General features: G+C 37.5%; 1 non-coding gene across 1 annotated transcript; it reads right to left on the bottom strand.

Moving 5' to 3' along the window:
• Nucleotides 1-603: 603 nt before the first annotated feature.
• LOC141615956 (small nucleolar RNA R71) lies at nucleotides 604-710 on the bottom strand. Its single transcript, XR_012530340.1, has one exon. It is a non-coding gene; the product is annotated as a small nucleolar RNA R71 (small nucleolar RNA).
• Nucleotides 711-11,102: the final 10,392 nt, after the last annotated feature.

Raw genomic sequence — 11,102 nt, 5'->3', positions numbered from 1 at the left:
GCTTTTTTCATGTCTAGGAGATCACAAGGTAGATCTTTGCCTATTGATCCCGAAATTGAAAGAACTTTGACCAATCTTAGAAGAACCGTTAGAGGGGCTTCAACAAGTTTGGGTATTGGAGAACTTGTGGACGTCGTTGTTATCCAATCGGATAGTGTTGTGTTTACCAACCCTTTTGCAAGAGAAGGAGAGGAGAACCCAATTCAAAACCAACCACAAAATCAACCCACAATGCCTAAATTTTCATCTCATTCCGTACCAACCGAGGAGAACCTACCAAATGGTACTCCAACACCACCTCACTTAACCGGTAATTTCATTGCCAAATCCGCATTCATACAACTAGTTGAGAGAAGCCAATTTGGAGGGATGCCTAGTGAAGATCTTCATCTACACATGGAAACTTTTTGTGACTATTGTGATGCTATCTCTCAAACCGGAGTGACCCAAGACCAAATTCGATGGGTGTTGTTTCCTTTTTCCTTGATCGGAGCTGCAAAGCAATGTTTGAAGAGCCTAGACAAAGCTACCCTTGGTATTGATTCATGGAAGAAGTTAGCACTTCCCTTCTACAAGAAGTTCTATCCTCCGGAGAAGACCAACATGTTGAGAGCCCAAATCACCGAGTTCAAGCAAAGGGATGAGGAATCATTATATGAAGCATGAGAGAGATTTAAGGACACTTGCCGCTCTTGTCCACACCATGGACTTAGGGAGTGGTTCCTTGTTCAACAATTTTGGAACGACTTATATGAAGACTCACGAAATGTGCTTAATATGGAGTCCAATGGGAGGTTCACCGAGGTTGATTACAATCAAACATGGGCCAAAATCGAAGAGATGGCGGTTCATAATTCCCAATATAGTAGACCACGAAAGGCCACTAGAGGAGGAAAGCATGAGGCAGATTCCATAATACAATTGGGTGCTTAACTAAGTGTTCATATCGACTCCATTAACATGAAGTTTGAGAAGGCCATGGCTAATATTTATGAAGCTTCCAAATCACCCAAACAACATGTCAATGCTATGATGGCATCATCCTCAATCGCAAATGGAGTATATGAAAGTTGTGGAACCTTGGGACACGATCAAAATGAATGTAGGGGAACAAATGAACAAGTGAATGCTTTCCAAGCATACAAGAATGGCATCCCTTACTCCAACTACGATAATGAGAATACCAAATTCCATCCAAACCTTTCATACAAGAGCCAAAATGTCCAAAACCCTCAACCCATATACACACCACATCCAATGAGAAATCCTACCCAAAGACCATACTACAATCAACCCAATGACCAAGCCTTTGATGTCCAAAAAGCGGTCCTCCAAATGCAAAAGAGCTAACAAGATTTCTTTGCTCAAATGCAAAGGGATAATCAAGCCAAAGAAACCACCATCAACAATATCCTTGCTCACACCAAAATGTTGGAGACTTATTTGTCTCAATTGGCCTCTTCTATCTCCCAAAGACAAAAGGGACAATTACCTCCTCAAGGTAATCCTCCCACAAGACATGAGGCCATAAATGCTATCCACTTGAGGAGCGGTACTAGATATGAGGGACCAAAGATGCAAATTGAAGAAGGAATTGTTGAGAAGAATGACAAGCAAAATGATGTGATTGAGCCACTAAGGAGAAATCCTAAGGTGGTAGAGACAACAACCAATGACTTATCAAAGAAGAGAAATGAAGAGAAGGCTAAGGAAATTGAGAAAGTTCCTATTGTGATTAGATTCCCATTCCCAAGTCGCCAAGCTAAGCCCAAGTTTGATGAGCAACTTGGAAAGTTCATGGAGATTGTGAAGAACTTAGAAGTTTCTATACCATTCACGGAGCTAATCCATCATGTTCCGGCCTATGCAAAGTACATGAAAGATATTCTTACCAAGAAGAAGTCCATCCGAAAGTTACCATTGCCTTTAAAAAAGTGAGTAGTGCAATTCTACAAGGGAATTCCCCTTCAAAGCTCAAAGATCCGGGGAGTTTCTCCATTCCATATACCATTGGTGATACCACAATCAACAAGGAACTATGTGATCTAGGTGCAAGTGTGAGTGTCATGCCATACTCGGTATGTGAAAGACTAGGAGTGGGAGAGCTCAAGTGAACCAACATGACCTTACAAATGGCGGATCGTTCAACAAAGAAACCACTAGGAGTATGGGAAGATGTACCCGTGAGAGTTGGAAAGTTTTTCATACCGGTGGACTTTGTCATTGTTGATATGGAGGAGGATTCAAACATCCCAATCATCCTAGGAAGACCATTCCTACACACCGCCAGAGCGGTGATCGATGTGAAACATGGAGAGCTCACACTTGAAGTAGGTGATGAAACAATCACCTTCAACCTTGATAAAACTATGAGAGCTCCCAATTTGTTTGAGCCATGTTTTATGTTTGATCACTATATACACGGAAGAGTGAGAAGAAGAAGATGGAATCTCCATTTAAGGAACAAGGGAAAGATGGAAATCTCAAAGAGAAGGGCAAAGACACACCGCTCAATTGGAAGAAAGATATTGATGATGTTGAAATGGCTCTATTCAGAGAGCATGGAATTTTTCACAACAAGAATGAGAGCTTGCAAAGCTCACCCATGACAAGCTTCGATGAAGGCCTCATTGGCCATGATAACAAGGAAGGAGAGTTGCTCTCGTCAACTCATGATCCACCGTACATAGGAGAGAAAGCAAATGAAGTTTATGGTCTATGGGACGATGAATTTGAGGGATTGGTTAATCCCTACATTGGTAATGCTATGACTCTAGACCAAGGCTTGATGGATCCTTACCAATACTTAGACTCGGACTACCACAATGAAGACAACAATGTGCAAGGGTCTATGCAAGACCTTTACCATGAGAATGAACAAGCCTTTGACTACTTCTACAAGGTGTTGAGCAACATCAGCAACACATTGGCTTTGCCTCCTTGACACTTCTCACGAGAAGGAGAGTTTGGTGGAGTCCTCCCTAAACCACCATTTGTAATATTCTAACCTCTTAACTTGCATTTTATTTAACTTGTACATTACTCATTTTTGCATTGCACCTTACATGCTTTGTTGATTAACTTGTGTGACATGAGAGCAAGTGAGGGAGGGATTTTAATGTGCTACAAATGTGTAGTGTTTGATGATCATGTGTGGGGAAGCATATGCCTAGGCTAACCAAGCCTTTGTAATGCTACCCAAGAAGAAAAAGAAAAAGAATAGACAAGGGGTGAAGACCCCCACAAGCAGACCTGAGCTCGTGGGGACTGGGAAGGGGCTGCAAAGTGAAAATATGCACTGTTAAAAAATCTGCCCGAGCCGAGCATAAGTCGAGCGAGCCAAAGCTCAAGTCACCCGACCTCATCTCAAGTCGTGGGGACTGGAGGGATTATCTATCATCAAATTCGCCCTGGAGTACAAATCTGCCCATCTCCAGCTCAAGTCGAGCGACCCAACTGAAAATCCGCCCGACCTGTTCTTGAGACGCCCATCTCCAAAGCCCTCCAGAAACTTGATCCTGCACTGCCCAAAAATCCGCTCGGCTCCACCTCGAGCCGCCCGTCTTGACCTGCCATATCACCAAATACGGTAAGAAAACCCCCTTCTTCATTTTATTTCATTACATTCAAACACAAACACCATTTTTCCCTCACTTCAACCTTCAAACCCTCGTCCAAAAATAACATTCTCTCATCCAAATTCACCCAAATCAAGTCCAAACTTGATCAAAACAAAAACAAATCACTCCTTCATCAACATAAGACCATTCAAACAACAATTTCTTCAAAAATTCAATAAATTTCTCTAGGGTTTGGTGAAATTTCGAAAAAAACCCAAATTGATTAGGCATTCAATTGAAACTTGAAGAAGGAAGCATTCAAGCATTTACTTGGTGTGTTTATACAAGAAGGAAAGCAATGGCAAGGACCAAGGGAGGAATCAAGGCAACAAAAACACCAACATTGTCTAAAAGACAACAAGCTCTAGCATCTAAAGCAATGGTCTTGGTACAAAGGGAGCAAGCTACTACTTCAACCGTCCATGCTATTGAGGAAGCTACTAACTCTATCCCGGAAGTGGAACAATTGAAGAACTATCCGGAGGTAACTTTCTTATCCGATAAGCATAGGAATGCATTCGAATCCCTTGCCAAGAAAAAGGTTCTAGCTACAAAATTTGTATGTCAAGATGCTTTGAGAAAATTGGGTGTCCTTGAACAAACAAAGGCATTTTTTGAGTCCATAGGGTTAGCAACCCTCTTTGAAATGAATGAATTGACTTACCCCTCCTTGACTTTGGAGTTCATTAGCTCCTTGAGAGAGTATAAGATTGAGACTCGAAATTATGAAGAATTCCGTCTCGAGAACAAGACTAGAACAATGCTCAAAGGTGAATTTGGTGAAATATTTGGGCTTATATACCATGACCGGTTCACAAAGAAACCATTGGAATTTGATGCCGAACTAATTTGGCTAGCTATCTCTGGTCGTAAGTTCACTACTTTCAAAGAGTGTCATGCCTTGTACATTCATCATCCGGGTATAAAGTATTGGCACAAGTTCGTGGCAAACACTTTGATTAGTAGGAAAGAAGCCAATCACTTGATGGAATTAGACTTTGTTTACCTTGAGTCTTTCTTGAATGTTGGTGGGAAAGCTAAGAGTGATTATAATGTTCTTCAACTATTGATAAAAAGATGGTTAGAAATTTAGAATGGGAAGGATGGTGCGGCCTTTATTGTAAATGGAGGCTTAGTGACGTGGTTGGCGAAATATTTTAACCCGAATTTCAGCAAGGATGACACCTATAAATCGGTTAAAGGGAGCCACCTTCTTGACATGGGCAACATGATTCACAAGTTTCAATGGATCAAGCATGATAACTTGGACCATAAATATGAGTGGCTCATCAAGGATGCCAAGTCCATTTTCTTACCAAGTAAGATTTGTCGCATCTCCATCCACCGGACTAACTAACTCATCCCCGTTTCCGAGCAAGCCGAGACCATCATCAAACAATAACAACAACCAAGAAAAGAACCGTCCTCCTCCATTGTTACACCACCTTATCCCTTTGCCTACCAAGAATTCAAGGCTAATGGTGCTACGGCAGGCAATGACTACTTGACCCAACTAATGCAACATATGCATAGAGAAGCTCACAATGATCGGGTTAATGCATATTACACCCAATATCCACCCCTCTACCATCTTGCTAGGCAAGGACTCCTTGATCCTTCAAGTTCTTTGCCGGATTGGGTGGATAGAAAAGTGTTCTTTCCTAATACTTCTCAAGATGAAGAAAAGGATACAAGGAGAGAGGAGGAAGTTGATGATGAGAGCGGGGAAGGTAGTGGGGCTTGCCAAGATGATAAGGAAGAAGAGCAAAGTTCAAGTGAAGAGAATGATGGTGAAACCTCCGGTTCCATGAAGGTAGATGATGATGATGTCACGATGAGTGACAATTTATGGTTGACAAAGCATGAAGGAGGGCACTACAATGAGGGGTTGATCACTTATGATAGTACCAACCTATTCCATTGTAAGTCTCCTACCCCTCTTTTTGCTTTGTTTTTATCTCATGTTTCCATGACTTGTATAATATTTAACTTGCACCACTTTGAGAGTCATTTCGGGCTCTTGGTAGTTTTGAGTTTGGAGTCCTAGCACCACTCAAATGACTCCCACCTCGGTCCCATTGAGGTGTTTATCTTTTTGCCCCCACTACAAGAATCCAAAATGACAATCTCCATTCATGCATTGCATTTTATGCCTTGCGAATGAACTTCCCTTTCTTTTTGCACTAGCAATAATGTTTTGTCCGGTTTGTGGAAATTCAATCACAAGGAATGCAAGTTAATTCAAATTAACTCTCCGAACAATAGAAAGCATGCATCATATAGTATAGTTTAGTTTGCATCACTTGTATGTATCTATCACATGTACATATCTCACATATAGTTTGCATTTAGTATAGAATCATGCATCATTCATTTCATTGCATTTGCACAATTCCATATTGTTTTGTCCATTGGGACAATGTCCATTCTAAGTGTGGGGATGGGGAATTCTAACACCTTCTAACTAAAAAATTCAAAAATGATAAAAATTTCAAAAATTTCAAAAATCCAAAAACATGTTCTTCCCTTTTGTAGTGTAGAAATGTATATATTGTATATATTTGTTTGTTTGTGTTCACTCCTATTACATTGGACCGACTGCGCCACATCCGAGGCGTGAGGAATATGAAGACCGCATGGTATGATCTTTCCAAATCTCCTTTTTCCTCTCTATGTTAATGACAATATGGCTTCTTTTTGTTTGATGCGGTACAAACCAATGTGGTTCTAGGAGTTTCATTTAGATTATATGGCATAGTAGTCATAGTAGCATTTCCATTAGGTTGTGTATATGTTAGTTGCATCATGGCTTGTAGTTGCATTTTAGGAAAATTTTTGTGAAAATGTCTAGTTGGGAATCATGGCAAGTGTATATAGTCCCTTGTAGATAATTTTTCTCCTTGAGTCTTTGTTTGCTAGAATACCCTCAAGACACCCTATTATGTGTCATACTAGTATCTTTTGACCCATGGACTAAGGCCTAGTTAAGAGTATCTTGTGGTGTGATGACTCCTTGGCTACCGTTTATTCCAAGGTGACCCTTGATGCCATGCAACCGTTCTTCCATTACTATCATTATGTTTTTCCAATACAAAAGGGAATGGGCACAAAAATCTCAAAATTGAGTTCAAGTACCAAAGTGAAAATCAAAAAGTTTGCACAAAAATTGCATCAATGAAAAGAGGAGCAAAAATAGACTCCTAAGCTTCAATAAAAGTGCCCTTGCTACAAAATGGGGTTACTTTGAAAATGTTCAAAAAAGAATGCAAAGAAATTGCCAAGTATCAAAATTGCCAAACATCAAAAGTGGCAAAGAAATGTTCTCAAAAGTCAAATACCACAAGAAATTAGGGGGAAACAAAACAAAAGCAAACTACCATTGTGAGACTCAAATCATAACAATCCCTTTTATCCATTGATGAATCCTTTCTTTGTTGCATGGTGGAAAGGGAATGGCCCTTCTTCTTGTCTAGGCAAGAGGAGGAATTCCGTAATCCTACAGTATTTTTAACACCATAAAGAGCCTACTCTTGACAAAAGCATTTAGCGATTGAGGAAAAAAGTACCCTAGTTTGACACAACTTGGAGGTAATTTGTTGGTATCCGTTTGGACTTAGTAGCTTGGAGAAATGATATCTACAATGGAATGTGTACCCTTAGATTGCTTCCCCTCTAGATGATTTCCGCCACTTAGATGAGGAGAGTGGCTATTCTGTTGTAGATGCATCCATTACTTTCTTTGTGTGCTTAATGCTTGGATGTATCGTCATTTTGGCAAGCCCCACCTTGCCTTGCAAGAAGGAATCTTACCTCATGGGTGTCTTGTTGTGAGTTGAAGGGGGCAGAGTGAGACCCGCTAAGTGTCTCACATCGGCTAGTAGTATTAATAAGGGTCATAGTTTTAGTCACCTCTTCACTCGGGACGAGCAAAGGTTCGGTTTGGGGATATTTGATGTGACTTATATTTGTGCACATTTAGTCCCCGAACTAGCCTCGTTCCTATGCTTTCTAGTGCTTATTAGGGTCGTTTCTTATCTTTAGTTCCCTACTTTGCATATTCTTTGCGGTTTTGTGTCCTTGATAGGAGAGGATTGTTAACCTTGCACTTATGGAGCAAAGTGGAGCTAAATGGAGTGCATCTAATGACCAAGCATCAAAGAAAAGACCATTACTAAAGGCCTAAGTGAATAAATAAAGTAGAAATGGGCAATGATGAGGAGCCCCACGACCTACCAACGATCTCCACAGATCCTTGGGCAGTCAAAGAATAAGAGGAACTGAGCAAAGATTCGGGCATCCCGAGCCCAGGTCGAGCGACTCCACCATCAATCCGGGCGTCTCAGGCCACGATCCGAGCATCCCGAACTCAGGTCGAGCGGATCCTTGGGCAGCACGAGTTTGCTTCAATGATAATCTAGGCGGCTTTCTCTAGGACTTGCAAAGCACTAATCATGTTCTTAGGGACTTATTCTGTTGGAATATGTGTCCTCCGACAATAATGCGATCACAACTGTTGATCATGATGATCACATGTTTAAGTCTCCATTTAGGAATACAATTGGGAAGTAATATTTTACTGTCAACTGGTCCACACATATCGGTAATGATTGGCTGACTAGAGTTTGACATTACTGTCGTGCGACGGTGGTGATAAGTTGATCCCCTTAGGTCATACCTAAAGGGTAACACTCTTAATTGATTATTTAATTGATCGTATGACGATACGGATTAATTAAATTACTTAAAATTGACGGACGATTTTGGAAGTAATATTTACGTATCTCATTATAATTTGATTAAATAAGATACGGTCTAAGTGATCGAATTGTTTTATTACTTAGATGAAATTGTTGTTTACGGAAACAATTAAATTTGAATGAATAATTTATTATAAAAACAAGATGTTGTGATTTATAATTGGTAAATCATTTTGGTACAAGTAATTATGAATTACTAAGTCGATTTTGTACATGACGTATTTTTATTAATACGTTGATTTTTAATATGCTAAAAATGCATAACAATTTTACATGACTTGTGACATGTGACAAATTGACAAATTGACAAATTGACAAAGATAAAATGAAATCCATTTTATCTTAAATGGACCGAAATAGAGGGTGTATTAGGCAAAATATTGTGTTGATTAATTTAAGTGGAAAGCATAATCATTTACCTAATTGCTAGCCATGCAAACCTAGTTGTTTTTGTGAAGAGCACCTTGATCATGCATTGGCCAACACCACCCCACCCCACTCGGTTTTGTCATAGAGAAAAGCCAAGGGTTTTTCTCTATAATTTATCCAATATACACTACATGCATTCTAGTGTATTATTTATTCATACAACATCTAAACTATAGAGTTTTAGACAGAAAAATTACTCCATCTTCTCCCTTCTCTTAACCAAAAAATAAGAGACCAAAACAATAATTTTTGGGTCATTTTTTTAGTTAAATTAATATTATTCTAGTATTAATAATATTAATTTTTAAGAGGTTATCTTGGGTATTATTCCTTGGGAGGGATTCTAAACTTGAATTCTTTGTTCATCCAATTTTAGGAGAGCTCAAGAACAAGTGAGTTGGAGAACTCATTTGTGCCCAATAATCCGAAATTTCTATTGTAAGAATGATGATTTCTTCTTTATCTTTATTCATGTTTGCATGCATAAGATCAAATTTAATTTTATGACTAAATTAATTAAAACATATATGAATATGTTGAGTACTATGAGATATAGATTTCTAACAAGCGGTATCAAGAGCCTTAGGTTGTTTGCATGCAAATCGGTTATAGTTTTTCCGAGTTATACGATTAACATATAAAACTTATAAATTTGTGTTTATTATGATATATCATGAAATCAATTATGCATGTTAAAGTCTCTGGTCCTAAAATTTATTTAGGATATTTTGGTTAATTTATGGATTTTTAATTGTTCATTTTATACAATAATGACATTAAAATGTGATTTTATTATAAAAATGTCATTTTTGGACTAAAATTAGCTAAACTTCGTTTTTTCCAGTGGTTTTTGGATATGTTTTCACATTTTTTATATTTAGATGACCTGTAAATGTTCATAATTTTATGAGTTCTTATGCTCGAAATATGGATTTTTCATGATAAAAATCGAATTTAAATGAAAAATAGGTTAATATGTGTAATATTTCTAATCTGGTCATAGAAATTTAGTATGTTGTCACATGCAATTGTACAAGATGTGTGTAAAATAATTGGCTATAATGAAGTCTTTATGCATGATTTATGAATTTTTGATGAAAAATAACATAAATAGTGACTTTAATTAGTATAAATTGCTAAAACATACTTCATGACTAAGGAAAAACGTCACATGTTGCATTTTATCACCTATTTCAGATCTAAAAGTGAAACGTTAATGAAAATAATTTTTCTCATATTTTTATGGTAATTATTGATAAATCCGATAAACCGCAACATTGTTTTTCTCGATAAATTTCGAAATTTTTAACCTAAGTTTTTGAACATTATGAGTGACATGGTATTTTTTCAGAATGTTCATGAGTTTAAAATTTCAAATTTCAAATTTATTTGAAATTTTTATGATTTATTTGAAGTTTATGGCTTTATATTGTAATTTTGAGTCCATTTATGAACAATTTTAAGAAATATAAGTTAATTATTGTCAAATAGTTAGTGGAGACTAATTTTTAGTCCTAAGTTGGTTAGGGTAATTAACTTGTACATAAATATGAATTTATTTAATTATAGTGATTATAAAGGGTTAAATCACGCAAATCCGTAAAAACCGTTTAATATACGATATTGGCTCCTTAAAGGCGATTTAGCATAGATTTGGGCATGTTCATACATATTATAATGCTGCATTTTATTTATGATTGTCATAATTTTATTTTATGTAATTTTTTGAATTATGTAATTTTACTTAGTATGGCCTTAGTTTTAAATTGGTATTACCCGAAATGTATGGGAATATCGATTCGGTTGTAATTTATTGTGATCTCGTATCACCGTTTTGTAATTTAATAGATTTATTTTTATTTTAATTACAAATGTATGATAGGAAATTATGTAATTTGTTATGTAATTTATTTATTCCGGAGATCCTTGAAGACGGTGCCACTCAAGAAGGCGATCCATTGAAGACGGTGTTACCTCGATATGCGTGCCAAAACCGAAGTTCAAGGGACCAATGGAGTTGGTTTCCGAATTTGTAATAGTTTATTAGATTTACTATTTTAGGAAGGCCATACTAGGATTTAATTTATGCTTTGCATTTTATTTATATCTTGCATGCATCGCTAAATCGCCATAACTAAAACATGCATTATCATTTGATCGAGTATTTCAACCGTGTCAATTACAATTATCGTAGTTCACCGCTTTAGTTCACTTAAAACGTGATAGATAATAAATTGACATGACCTCTCGCTAAAATAAACAATTGAGACACAGCCTTACCAAAAAGTAGAAACCA

This window comes from Silene latifolia, chromosome 11, assembly GCF_048544455.1.
Source record: "Silene latifolia isolate original U9 population chromosome 11, ASM4854445v1, whole genome shotgun sequence".
Taxonomy (NCBI): Eukaryota; Viridiplantae; Streptophyta; class Magnoliopsida; order Caryophyllales; family Caryophyllaceae; genus Silene; species Silene latifolia.
This window is presented reverse-complemented; position numbering and strand designations above follow the sequence as displayed.